Raw genomic sequence first — 10,129 nt, 5'->3', positions numbered from 1 at the left:
TTTCAAGATGTTTCTTGTTTATTTTTCACATGCTTCATATCAAATTTCATAAATTCAATTGTAAATGACTGCTAGCAAAATTTCCCAGCAAAACTGGAGTAAAATTAAAGCTTGACTGCAGATGCTATATTTAAAGCTATAAATTAAATTATTAAAAGACTGGAGGGTATGTTACACCAAACGGCTGAAGAAAAATACTTTATTATTACACTAAACACAATATGACTGTCAAAATAATACATTTTAGACCAAAGACAACATTTATTTAACAATAGTTTGAGCTATTAGTTACAGATCTAAAAGTAACTTGATGAGGTATTAATTTATTATTGGATAGAACAACCAATATATTAATAAACCTCTATTGTACATTTTCTGCTTAAATAAAATTATGTCATATATTGTACTTTACTGGGTATATTATAACCAAGGCACTACAAAATGAATGGATAATTAGATTAATTGAACTAATCTGTGTTTTTGTCTGAAACTTTACTGTGCTGGTGGAGGTAATTAAACTGAAATAATGAAGCAACAAACACACTGCTTATTAGTTAAGTACATACTGTCCATGTAACACCTGTCATTTTATAAATGATGCATTTAAAGGCAATCTTTACCAAAAATAGTGATACTGTATATGAAATGTTACAAAATAAAAAATGATGGACTAAAGCAGTCCAAAATAAATATTAAGATCTATTGTACTGTATATTTTCTGCTTAAATAAAATTAATTATTACAATATATGTTTTGACTGAGAAACATTAAACTAAGCTGTTATATTTTTGCTTCACTGTATCACTTAATATATGTAACACATGTGTATGTGGAATCAAGCAAACCAAATTAAGTCAACCCAAACATTTCCAGATTTAGCACATCATTATTCTTTACATTATACTGAAACATTCATTTTAAATAAATTCCTTTGAATTAAGGAAGAAGCTGAATGCCGACTTAAGAACATCCACTTATTCAAATTAAATTAGTAAACATTTTGCTTAAGTGCTTTCACTCATTAAGTAAATGTTCACAATGTCTGCTGCTTGTGTTGATAATTGCTTCCAGATGAGATAACGCAGCTTTGCAAAACTGAGTACAGGTGTGAGATCTGTGATCACTCGGTTTGGGAGTCCCTTAAAACGTTACAAACATTGTTCATCTTAATGTCTAGTGAACGGTGTACTGCCGAGTTCTTCTTTCATGCAGGGCAGGTAACCACTCTTAGCTAAACTGTTAACAAACTGCATCAATAATTGTAATAGTTCAGAAACCTTCATCTTTGAGCTCTTCAAATAAAAAATAAGACCAGATAATGGCTTTGCTGGTAAACCTGAACCACAGCTATCTATAGGTCATGGAAAGAGGTCTTCAATGAATGCACAGAGGAATTCAGATACAGTATGTGGGTGTTCGCTTGCGTATGGAATACAAAGCAACTGTCTTTATTAGTCTTGAAAATGTGGTGAATTATCATCCACTTGCAATTAATTTTAAGGCAAAGTTTACTGGCCTCTCTAGGCCATTTGAAACAGCTCTGTATAAAATGTATGAGGTAAGTGCTATTTCCTCAGTAACAAAATCAGCAAGTTTCAGGAATATATCTACCATGACTCCATCTGTATGCACCTTTAATTCACCTAGCATGCTGCCTGTGTTGCAGTCTGTGATGCTCACAAAAATCATCACTGCTGTTTGTGCAGGTGAGTTCATTCCATCACAACTGTTTCTGAGTTGAAGTGATTAACTGGAGTTCAATATTAGCATGAACACAGCCATTAGAAATGGAGTACCTTCTTATTTTATCTGATATTTTGCAGTACACACATTGAAAATGTTAGTAACTTTCTCCAGCAGAGAGGGTTTAGTCTATCCCTGCTATGCAATTCAAGTATTAAAGAACACAGTGAAACAAACATTTGGTATTTTTGGCAAATAATGATCAAACTTTAACATAAGTATAAAATATATTAAAAGGTGCAAATACGGCCTTTATAAAGGTCCAATTTCAATTAAATTACAAGACAATAACATCTGCTGTACAAAGATTCTATTGTATTTTTGACCTCTTTGTTATTTCCATCCCTTCAACCACAGTTAAATGTGTTACCTATTGATTTGGGGCCTTTTGCTCTGTTTTATTTGATAGCTCAAGAGCATTATTAAGTTTTAAATATTAACACTAAACACTCCATTTTCTAATTAGCAATAATATCCTAAACCCTTTGTTTCCTTTATCATATTCAGGAGCTCAATGATTTTGGATAGTTGCTTGAATTGTTTTATTTTCTCACCCAATTTGGGATTGTGAATTTTTCTGTACATTTTCAGCAAGAAATGGTCCACTGCACAAGGAGAAAGAGGCCAGGCAGACGAGATTCTCCAGCCCATCACTTAGCAAGGCTTTCCACATGCCGCAAGCTCTGTAGACCCCGACAGGCCAGTCAACACTGAGTGGAGGAACAATGCGTCTCTCACTGACGTCACTGCAGGCCATAGGAGATCCTGTCTCGCTGTGAGCTGAGAGGGCTCTGGCTAACTCAACCCAGTCACACATGGCAGCCAATTGGCCCTGGAGACTGCAGACATGTAGCACTGGCAGCTCAGGTCTAGCAGCTTAGTCAGGACATCCTCGTGGGTCGAGGGATGGGGTACTTCATCTGTGTCTGCATCCATGAAACCTACCAAAAAAAATCAGAGTGCAAAGCATGCCTTAATACATACGTTAGACATTTTGGCACAGGCTGTATTTCAATCAAAGTTGTATGGAGTAGAACTCACACATACTGTACAAACCTCTTTAACAGATTTGCACAGGAATCCCAGACCAATGGCTACAAGGCAGCATCACCAATCACTACACCACTGTGCTGCAGTGGTTTGTGTAAATATACAATATATTGTGTAAATATATACAAATTCTATATATAGAATTTGACTGATTTTTTTTTAAATAGTATTGGCTTTCATGTCTAAAACTATACCTGCTGGATTTAGAAATATGAGAAAATGTTTTCTTGCTTTAAAAAAATATTTCCAGCTCAAAATCGATATTTCTAATTTATCATTTCATCATAAGGGCATTTAGAGAAAGTAAACTTTTTTTATCCTACAGTTCACATCGCCAAATGTTAAAAAAGACATTCTGTCATGTTGGAAACAGAAGGGGTTAATTTTCATTTTTCTTTCCTTTTTTTACATTAGATTAAAGTTTTTTTAATATACTTTTTGGATAGAAATAGATTTTTGCTATTCAGAGCAGACACTAAAGGCAATTTTATTTTACAGTTTTACAAGTTCTTTCACAGTGTTTTCATTTTAAGAAAAGAGATCCATAAAAACTTTCCTTATGGCTCAAACACTACAGATTAATTTAAAAAAACAGGAAAAAGCAAGGCAAATACTGGAAAAAGAACAACCAGATTTGACAATTATCAAGAAGAGGTCTTGTGCTTTGAAACAGTTACTTTCTTCAACAACGATGCAAGGATGAAATATTAAAGCTCTTGCCACTGTTAATTTACCATAATGCCACTAGAATATACTGTATGTACAATGTGCACATAGCTACACATATGACATATATGTGTTTACAGGGTGGAAGGAAATGTGTACATGCATAATTTGAAGTCTGTCTCAGTGCTTATTATAAACAGCTGCCATGTGATCCTGCCTAAAATACTTCCTTTTAGTTTTGTTTCCCAGATTTTTGTTCCAAAATCACACAGAAAACATAATTTACGGTACGCCCTTCACATGTATTGTATTTAGAAACACACACACGCAGAATGAATATTGCCCATTAGTAAAAGGACCTGACAGCGCCAATCCTGGGTTCTTTTGGTGCTGGAAAATGTCTCCTCTTTTAAGTGCAAAACCATAACATTACCATTTCCCCAAGTGCTTTCTGTTTTAGCCCGCTTTCTAATTAGAGGGATGATAACAGCGCTGCTGATTGGCATTATAAAAGCACCAGTTTGGCTTCATCTGTCCCAGGTGTGCGGCGTCATTTTTTTTTTCTCCTCGCGTTTCTTCTCACCGTTTCAGAGCACTACCTTCTCCCCCTTCATTGTTCCTTAAAGTTTCCATCAGAGGAATTAATAAAGATAAAAAGACATTATAAAAAAAGAACCTCCCCTGCCACAGCTTATCATTAGAACCTTTTATCAAAAGTACAAACTATACAAGTAAGTTTTTTTTTCCTTGTCTCTCCCTGTCTTTTCTCCCTGAGTGTTTCAAAAAAAAAAAGAGAGAGAAAAAGAGAAAAGGAATAAGATTGAGCTCTGTCAATGGAGTGAATGCACTATTAAATCTGGCTTCACTACAAAGGTTAGCAGATCTAACTGTCAATACTCTGAGTCGAGTGGAGTCCAGCAAAGGGAGGGGGTAGGAGGAGGAAGGGAGGAGGTGGGGGGAGGAGGAAGGTGGTGGTGGGGGGGGGCAAGGGGGGGTTGCTTTGTGAGAAAGAGATACTTTGATATTTTGGAATGTTAGAAGGGTGAATGTGAAAAATTGGAGGTTGGGGATCTAATTACCCAACCATAATTGGGGGCTAGGGAATAAGTTGCAGTCCTCTCAACTCACCGCAGATCAATTATGTTAAGAGAACATCTGTAAGTAGAACTTAATGAGGTCCATTAGAGCAACATGTACAGCCTTCTCTAACAGTACTTGTCAGCTTCTTGGATGAGCTGAAGGAAGCTGCTAACTAGGGACCTGGTGAGGTGCTTAAATACTGGAGGAGACATACTGGCCCACTCAGGTCTCTCTCTGTGTTCTGCAGGGGAAAGAGAGTGAAGAGCAGGCTGAGCAAAAAAAGGGGGAGAGTGAGCGAGCTGAGACAGGTGGTGTTTTTTATCCTAGCTGCCGCAGTTGAAAGGGAAAAAAGTAGCAACTCCGCAGCCTTACTTGAACCACGAACTCAAACCCGAAGCAACTTTCTTTTCTTTTTTGTTTTTGCCTTCAAACTGTTTTTTTTTTTTAAAGACTGTCCGGGGGCCACCTGCCTGTTATTTGCATTTAGTCAGGTTATGCCCATTTACATTAAAAAAAAAACGAACAAAAATAATTATCACTCTTGAGTGAAACAGAGGGAGCGGGGAAGAAAAAGACGGCATGTTTATCTGCTCTAATTAATCTACCTAAAACAAGCTCCTTTTTTTTTTTACTCCCAAAGAAAGTAGTGGAAAAAGAAACGAAGAGAAAAAAAAAAGACAACACTTCAACAACTCAAATTCTATTTCTGCAGAAGGCCTTTTTTTAAAAAAAGGTAGGTTATTTATTTTCTTTTGTGTGGTGTTGGATTGGAAGATATTGCAGGATTCCTATATTTGAAGGGATGGTGGTGTCGTTGGGGGGTGTTAAAAAAGGAGGATTAAGTAAACGCTTCTATGAAATGGAAAGTCTGATGAGAAGCTGAAAGGGAGCTCAGGCTAGGGTAATCAGACCAGGAAATAGCTCTTTACTTCAATCCTTTTTGAAAGATTTCCTGAGAGTCTGTAATTAAACTCTTAATTTACTTGCTGCAGAAAAAGAAACTGCTTGCCTTGTTAAAGACAACCTTTAGCTCGAGCGACTGCATTAAGCTGCGATTTCTTTTCTCCTTTTTATTTTTTTTCCTCCCTGGGAGAGGGCTGGAGCTGGTGTGTTTTGGGGGGCAAAGAAATAACAAGCGGAGTTTTCCCGAGTGTTAATGATGTCCTTTCGCAAACGTGTCAGCAGAAAATGATTAAATTCCACCTCTTGTTCACCAGATCACTTTGCGCGGGCATGTATCTTACTGTAAGACAGCTGCTGATGATCACATCTGTGAAGAACATTAGGTGGCATACAGTACCTCTTCATCTGCACATTTTCTTTTTTTATTATTATTTTTTTGCCTGTGAATAATTCATATGATTATGAAAGGGGAGGAGGGCAGAGGAGAAGGGGGTAGTCTTTATTCTCTACATCTTTATGCTTTTTTCTCTACTTTCGTTTCTGTTGCATGGTTAAAATATCTCTCTGTAAATTGCATGATTGGGAAGATAGCCTGCTTTCAAATAATTTAATTCATGACAAAACCTAATTACTGTCAGGTAATACCCTGTCAGCTTTAATGCATTTCATCAGTCATAATGAAAAGAGGAGCATTTTATGACCCATCTAATTATCATTACATTTTAGGGGAAAATGAATGGCATGGAGCTGAATGTTAACTATTGATTCCATTCGCATTCTCTTTTCAAATGTGGCGTGGCATATAATTTATCCATTGCCTCTTTATGTCTATAAAAAGAACACACACATACACACCCACACATGCAAACAAAACAGAAAAGAAAACAGACTCAAGACGAAGAGCAGAAGACTCATAAACGAGTATTTAGGAATCTGTCACCAGCAGAGGCGAGAGAACGAGACATAAAGTAGTGTAGTACCTTCCTGGCTGGTACTGGCATTACGATGCCTAATGCCACAAGTCCAAACAGAGCACTAATTAGCACAGAGTGATGTCACCCTAGGCATAGGAATAATCCCATCATTTAATTATCAGAATGATTTAAACAAAGATTTGCATAGATGCACTAATCAGTAGCAATGAATTACAGAGCGTCTCTTGCCAATGAGAGGTAGCAGATCATAGAGTTGGAAGGGAAAAAAAAACTCATCTCCTTGAACATAATTAATTTAATTGTCCTCATTAGCTGTACCATTTGTTTTGATTTTATTTCTGTCTTTCTCTCTCTCTCACTTGCTGTCCCTCTCCACATCCATACACCCTCGCTGTCTCTCTCTCTCCCTCCTTCTCTCAACTCCCCGCATATTGGCTGACAGAGGTAGTAGTGTGCCGTATGTGAAGCTGTTGTGCAGAGGTAGAGTAGGAAGAGCAAAACGGCGACTGAGTATGAGGATATAACAACAAGATAAAAAGCCAACAAAAAAAAAAAAACAACAACAACAACAACAACAACAACAACAAGTTTATCAGCCACACGATTCGAAGCGGAAAAAGAAAGCCGGAGCCAAAGCTACTTTTGTCAAACTGTTCAATAGGAGCGTCTCATTAATCTGCCCTTCCCTGCCTGCCTTGGGTTCTGGAGTCGCTGGCTGTGGAGGTTAGTGCCTGAGTGCTGCTTGTTTTCTTCCCCGCTCCCTGACGTTTGACTTTGCACACTGCAGAGTTTGCTTTTCAGTTTGGGAGTTGCATGTGGTTGGACAAGCAGGTACCAGTAAGATCAAATTAAAAGACAAAAATACACACAGAAGAGAAAACAATATAGAGGAGTGATTTCACCTTTTTTTTCCCCTCTTTTCCAATAACGAACAAGTGCTTCTAAAAAACGTCACGGATATCTTTGAATTCTGTATCTTAACCGATGTGCCTTAAAATAAAGTCTTAAAGAATCCGCCTGATTCATTTGTCTAAGTGAGTTGTGACCTCAAAATATTAATTACTACGAAAGGCACGGCATTAATGCATGTAGCATCCAAACCAATGTAAGGGGCATATTTGTTTACAAATGAAATCTATGGAAAATCTGAATGTTCTTTTCTGAGTCGTTTTAGCTTTAATTGGTTGTCCTGAGAAGTGGTAAGCAGAGGTGAGGGGGGACTAAATATCTCGCCTAGTGGATAGTAGTCAACCTGAAAGTTCAACTGAATTTTGCAAGTAAAAGGCAATGTACTGCATGTCAGTTGCAGGTTTCTTCTACGGCAGAGATGTCCAGTCCTGATCCTGGAGGGCCTGTGTGTGTGTGTGGGGGGGGGGGGTTCATTCTTACTCAGATCGTAATGAGCAAAACCAGCTGATTATTGGCTTAACTGGACTAATGTAGTAGTTTCTTCCAGCTCTTCAGGGGCTGCTGCTTTAAAGTGACCTTCAAAACATGCAGAAATAGCGAATACTTAGGACCAGGATTGGTCAACCCTGTTCTAAAGTGTTTCTCACAAAATTAAATTGTGTCAAAGTTTGCAATGAGTCTTCTGTACAATGTGCACTACACACTTTTATCTGCTCAGACAAGACATGTTGTTTCTGTTTATTGATCTTTGTATCTAAATTTCATACATTGATCACACTTGCAAATTGCAATCAGTGAGGCCATAGAACAGATTTATTAAATGACATTTCTAACCAGAATAAGAGATACAAAAATACTGTGAAAAAATATTTGTAATATTTCCAAGTAACTTTATTTAAAGCCTTTTCACTTGAAAAATATGTACTGTATACTATCTTCTTTTAGGTCACTAAAAAGCAAACTGTTATTAGCGCAAATCTCTTACAAATTAATCTCTATATACTGTATACATTAGTTCAAATGTTACAAATACTGTTCTAGTACTTATTTTCTGTTTTTTCTGTATAAAAATACAATCTTTTATTCTAGTGCTCTTGAAGAGAAGATAAATTTGCAGAACCTGTTTTTAAATATTGTATTAGTTCATGCCTCTGTGAAAAGCAAGAGCAATCAACCTGATAAAAATGTCACTCAAGAAAATGGTAAAAAACTAACACCAAAAAATCCTTGTTATCATCACACTTTAAGGACTGTTCAATACAATCTGTGCAACTACCACTCACAAAAACATTAAAACCTTGCCATACCATTGTATCCCATTATTACAGATTTCATATGCTTAAAGAAAGTCAGACAGCTGAACAGACAGATGTAGTTTGACACTGAAAATTATGAATGCCTTCTACATTTTCACAGTTTTTGAACTGCTTGAAAATACAATAGTAATATAAAATGTAATTTTACACATCCAGGTGTTTATTTAAAATGTGTCAAAAGAAGATTCTGTATTATACTGAAGCTTACAAACCACTGTAGTTATATTAAAGACAGCTTACATTTCAAACCAAATAAAGTGACAAAAATCAATTAACTAAGTCCTAAAATGTAAGCATAAAGTTTCTCTGAAGGGTACTGCTTTATTTTCAGATATTTTCTCTTTACTAAATTATAAATTAATTGAGACTCAATTAAAATAACTGATCTTCAGAGAGACTTAAAAAAGTATTAATAATAAATCTAACATTTTAAAAGAATGCAGCTAATTAGTGTTGTTTTGAGTCATAGCCTTTAATGACAAATTATGGTATTCTTGTACTTTTGAGAGGCACGTTAATAACAACTCAAAATAGGATGAAGTAATCAAGTATCTTCTCTGTTTTCATCTATTGATATCAAGATTGCCTTGATAGATTGTAAGATCTTCAGAGAAAAAGAAACTCAGTGTCAGATGTGAAATCTGTGGAAATTACATGCACAAAGCTAAAAATCAGTGTCTTCTTCACTGATCTTTCACGTGAAAACCTTCAAAAGTCCTTAAGAATTAACAGAACACTGCACATAACTGATTCATTAACTGAGTCATCCCTCCATCATGGTAAAGATATATTCATCGTTTTTTTTTTTCTATAAATTAGCTTTATTCAGCGTTCTACTTAAGGTATTTTATGACCATTTAAAATGATTTCTACAATTCCGATTTTAATTGCCAAATGTCAAAGCCCTTACCCCAGCTTTGCATGAAAAACAACTGCCTAACAAAGTAAAAAGATATGTCGCGAATAACACAGGTCCCTCTGTGGACTTTATAGTTCTATGTAGATTTAGAGTTTGCATGCGTCCAAGTTTTACAAGTAGGAGGTTATTTGTTAACTTCATACCTAAACCAAAGCGACACGATGGCTTCCCGGTTTTCGCAGTTCCTCTCTCGCTACTTCAGGCACCTGGGCTTCCTTCCAGACTAGGCCCCTTCTGTATGGAGTCTGTATGTTCCGCCCGTGTTTTTTTGAGTGTTTCGAGAAGGGGAAATTAAGATAGTCCTTCAAACGTTTTACAGGTAATGGAGATATTGGTATGTGAATTTAATGGATGGCATTTACGTAAAAAGGCTTTAATTTTCCTCCCAAACTATTTTTTTAATGATTTTGTACAGTATATACAGAATGCAGGACTGAACATAGAGGTCGCTTATAGGAAAACTGCAGCGTGATTAAAAAAATAAAAATATTTAATGACATACAAACATGCAATGCTAATGTTAGGAGCTAATGCGTATCTTTATTGCCCTCTACGGTTACAATCCCATTTTTTTTTATAAATGGAATAAAGAGGGGAAAAAGTAGAAA

The 10,129-nt window shown here is 36.3% G+C and overlaps 1 protein-coding gene across 2 annotated transcripts in view; it reads left to right on the top strand.

The window, feature by feature from the left end:
• Positions 1–4,634: 4,634 nt before the first annotated feature.
• Positions 4,635–10,129, top strand: part of lmo3 (LIM domain only 3) — an 83,759-nt gene continuing 78,264 nt past the window's right edge. The window contains exon 1 of one of the 2 annotated variants that reach the window (XM_069192327.1): positions 4,635–5,272. The gene's annotated coding sequence lies outside the window, so the exon portion shown is untranslated. Of the gene's footprint in view, positions 5,273–6,714; positions 7,101–10,129 lie in introns of those variants that run through there. The other variant, XM_069192326.1, reaches the window with a different exon arrangement.

Source organism: Lepisosteus oculatus, chromosome 7 (genome assembly GCF_040954835.1).
Source record: "Lepisosteus oculatus isolate fLepOcu1 chromosome 7, fLepOcu1.hap2, whole genome shotgun sequence".
NCBI classification, from domain to species: Eukaryota; Metazoa; Chordata; class Actinopteri; order Semionotiformes; family Lepisosteidae; genus Lepisosteus; species Lepisosteus oculatus.
The sequence above is the reverse complement of the archived record's forward strand: the minus strand, read 5'-3'. Positions and strand labels throughout refer to the sequence as shown.